Genomic DNA, 4,521 nt, shown 5'->3' on the forward strand with positions numbered 1-4,521 from the left:
GAAGAGGTAAACTTAAAAAGGCTATAATTTTAACTATAATCACAGATGTTTTCAATCCTAAAATAAAGGGAGATGAATATTTAAAAAATGGTGTCTCTATAATGAAGTTATAGAAATAAAACAACATAGAAGTTAGGAGTTTAGGCTTTGGAGCCAGATTGCCTAAGTTTAAATGTCAACTGTTGCATTCACACATGGAGTGATACTGTTAAGTTACTCAACCTCTCAGAACCTCGGTTTCCCTTCTAAGAAGTAGAAGATATACTTTTACCTACATTTTAGGATTTTGTGAGAATAAAATGAGGAAAGAACTTACCAAACTTACCAGAGTTTCATGTGTAGAAAAAAAATAAATTATAGGTATCATTATTAGTTTTTTTTTCCTCAACTCCATGTCCCCCTATTCATAATACAGACTAGGCAAAGGACCTGGGCTGAGGTGTACATAGAATAGATTTATTCTGCCTCCTCATACTGTACAGTTATTATAAGCAAACAGCCTGTGTAAGCACTAAGAAGCCTCAAGGTATTATTTAAAAGGAAAAGTTATAGAATACAGATAGCAAAGAATGTTATAAAATTACTATGTACACACTAAGATAGTCAAAAGGGAGGCATAACCCAATTGAGCAGAGTCATACAAACAATATGCTTTTCCCATTACAGCAATATGATGAACTAGAAAAAGATAAACTTAACTATGTTCAGTAATGTAACACTGAGGGATAAAAAGAAAAGTAAATGGACTCTCATTTTTCTTGAGAATTATCTGATAAGAATAATCTGCAGAAGGAAAGGGATAGGAATGAACATAAATAGAACCGAAGATAAATGAACATTGGATGAGCAAACATCTAGGATGCTTTAAACAACTAGAAGTCTTGTCTTTAGAATAAATTGTATATAATTGGATAAAGATTTTTATGAAAATGTAGAGATTGAAAAGGTTCTGGAAAACTGGAGAAAAATGTCTTCCAGCATTCCAAAAGCGAAAAGAATGAATTCCACACTTAGCAGTATTATTAGTGGTAATAATAGTAATTGTGGTAGTAGTAGCAGCAACAGCAGCAGTAATAATAGTAGCTAATATTAATTGCGTACTTACTATGGACTACCATAGTACATGAAATACTTAAATCGATTTTAACTTCAAAAAATTATATAAAATATGTATTATTATTCATATTCTACATATAAGAAAAATAAGGCTCAAAGAAGTTGAGTAACTTGACCAAAGTTATGCAAATGTGGAGCAGAAATGGAACCCAAGCAGCTTGACTCAGGCGTCCTTGTTTTAATCCTGTTCAGTAATGAATATACTACATTTTTGAAGTGTATTTAACTTTAGTTTGCTGAGGCATTATGTTATCGATATCTAAAGTAAATAATATGTAGGCTTTATTTGAAAAACAATTTTGAGAGAAATAGAATGCATCATAACTTTTCAATCTGTCTGTCCTATTTCTTGCTAAGAAATAATAATAATATGACATTTGGTCAAGGTGATTTGACTTGCTGACCAAACATTTGCATGGTGTCTTTATTGAATTTTGTGTTGTTTTATTTTCCAGCTAGTTGCTTCATGACTCCTTGACATCTCTAACAAAAACTAATAGCATGAAAAACAGTGATAAATTGGGATTGTCCAGCACAGTACCAAAGTTGATGCTTCAGCATATTTGTTGATGGTGTAAAGACTACAGTTATAATAAAAGAGCTCCACCCATTTCTTATGCAAATTATTTGATGACACAAAGACTAGGGAGCTACTACTATATTGTTTGGAAGTTAGTGGCCTATTTTTTAAAACAATTTTTTCTCTGCTTTCCTTCTATACTTACCTTGAAGTCAAAAGATCGCTTCAAGGTGTTAGAAAGCCTGACTTCTATGAGTATGGAAGATTGGATATAGAATTCTAAATTGACAGCCTTTTACTTTCTGGATGTTAAAAATGCAGTTCATTAGTATCTGTTGAGAAGTATGCAATTATTTTCATGCTTATTCATTTGGAGGTAATGTGCCTTTTATCTCTGGATTCTTTAAAGATTTACTCTTTATAATAGTTTTTAGTAATTTGATAACAAGGCTCAATGGTTTTCCCTTCCTTTCTTCCTCTCTATCTCTTCCTTCCTTCTTTCTTTTTATTTATTTAATTTTTCACCTTATCTTTATTATTGACTAAGGTATAGGGTTGTAGTATGGAACATATTTTCAAACTCATTTCATATATACTTTCATTTTTGTTCTATTTATAGAGCCAAATTTGTCAATTTCACATAGTAGGTCTCCAAGGGATTGAACTGAATCAGCCTGACAAATATTTTTCCCTACTCAGAGATACTCCTATGAAATAATTCAAAATTCCAAAGAAATATATAGGAGATTATACTATAAAAGCAAATAATAGAAGTTAAAAAGCATGTAATTACATATTTTACCTGCACCAATTTTCTGCTGGATTTTTGAGAAAATTCAATACCTTATCTCTTGCAGAAACTCTGGATTTGACCTCTGCCATTCATTTGATTGTTCCTTCGGTAAGTTGCAAATATCACTTTTTATCTTATGAAATTTGTACTAATGTACTAACACTTTCTTTCCCACATTTCTTTTGTTCAAAGTATAGCAATACTTTACATTAAAATCAATTTGATTAACAGAAAGAAAAGGTTCTACTGAGATTTAGCCTGTATCGCTATCATTACCAGTAACATCACCAAAGGCTCACTGAACTAGAATATAATATTAAAGTGCAACTTAGCATTATATGGAAAAATAATTATTATACTCAATAAGGAATGTTTTAGATAGAGAAAATAGCTTTATTCAATAAGGAAAATTCAGTGGAAGAAGTAGAATGTACTTTAGACTTTGAAGTAAGTCAATGAAGTAATTTCTTACATTATAATTCAACTCATGGGCATAGGTAGATAATATCTCTTTCAGAAATTCAAAAATTTAGGAGTTTAATTAAAAACATTTTCATTTGGGGTCATGGAGAATCTGATTATTATTTTTCTTATTCATCACATAAAGAAGGATCAAAATTTATTATCTTACTGAGTGAAAAATTATTTTGTAAAATAATTATAAATTATATCTTACTTTATAATTTGTACAATCTGCTCACACATTAAAAAATATGACACTTATGAAACAATATTCTCAAGAGCATAATGTTATATCTATTATAATTGAACTATTTTCTTGACTAAATAATTGATTTTGTGGTTTCTTTCTTTCTTTAGTCATTCTTTTTCTAAAAATGTGGTTCCAGCTACAAAATTTCATATGCCAAGTTCTGGAAAGGTATCTAACACATAAGCTCATACACAGCCTTATGAAAACATCTGTTTCATACAATATGATCTGTGAAAAATATCACATTTAAAATTCTGCATTCCTGAAATCGATAAAGGAAAGGTTTGTAGAATAGAATTTCTAGCAAGAAGTGATAGCATGGAAGGAGACCCAAATTGGCTGAAATTGCTAATATAATCTAAAAATATGTACAGAGTAAGATGAACTACAGCAAGATCAAAAGGGCAATGTTTTTATTCATTTTTTTTCTTCATACTTTTTAGAATTTTCTCATTTGTTTGAAGCAAAAGAAACTTTTTGGACCATGTCCTTTAAGGCCTGTTTCACTTGCTGGTTCCTTAGGCTATAAACGAAGGGATTCAATAAAAGGGTAGCCAAGGTATTGAGCACAGCTACTCCTTTGCTTAAAGTCACTCTATCATTTGCTGATGGTTTTATGTACATGAAGATTCAGCTGCCATAAGAAATGGAAACTACAATCATGTGGGAAGAACATGTAGAAAAGTCTTCGGTCCTTAGCTGAGCAGGAGGGAATTTGAGAACTGTCTTGATGATATAACCATAGGAGAGAATCACTAACATCAGTGTGACCATCAGTGCCTTTCTTTTTTTCTTCCTTCCTTCCTACCTTCCTTCCTTCCTTCCTTCCTTCCTTCCTTCCTCCCTCCCTCCCTCCCTCTCTCTCTTTCTTTTTTCTCTTTCTTTCTTTCTTTCTTTCTTTCTTTCTTTCTTTCTTTCTTTCTTTCTTTCTTTCTTTCTTTCCTGTGCAAGATACGTATGTACATGCACACAGACAAAAATTCTTCAGGCTTGCATAGCCATATCGTCTTTCTTTTTTCTCTGTGCATGTAGGTTTATCCTGCTTGGAGTTTGTTGAGATTCTTGGAAATGTAGGTTGATAGTTTTCATCAAATTTAGAAAACAATTGGCCATTATTTCATTAAATATTTTTCTGGCTCCCTCTTCTTTCAGGCACTTCCATTACACAGATATTAAACCACTTAATATTGTTCTAGAAGTCACTAAGTCATTTATTTTTATTAGACTTTTCTCTCTGTATTTCATTTTGGGTGGATTCTATTACTATTTCCACTTTTAAGTCTCTGCTTTTCTCCTCTTCTCTCCTCTTTTCTTCTCATTATGCTTATGCTTTTCTTTAAATAATGGAGTACTTGAATATAATTATAAAGGCTGTTTTGA

The 4,521-nt window shown here is 31.4% G+C and overlaps 1 non-coding gene across 1 annotated transcript; it reads right to left on the reverse strand.

Annotated features, from left to right (window-relative positions):
* Window positions 1-390: 390 nt before the first annotated feature.
* LOC132521420 (small nucleolar RNA SNORA51) lies at window positions 391-521 on the reverse strand. The gene has a single exon (XR_009540870.1). It is a non-coding gene; the product is annotated as a small nucleolar RNA SNORA51 (small nucleolar RNA).
* Between the last annotated feature and the right edge of the window lie 4,000 nt (window positions 522-4,521).

Source organism: Lagenorhynchus albirostris, chromosome 5 (genome assembly GCF_949774975.1).
Source record: "Lagenorhynchus albirostris chromosome 5, mLagAlb1.1, whole genome shotgun sequence".
Taxonomy (NCBI): Eukaryota; Metazoa; Chordata; class Mammalia; order Artiodactyla; family Delphinidae; genus Lagenorhynchus; species Lagenorhynchus albirostris.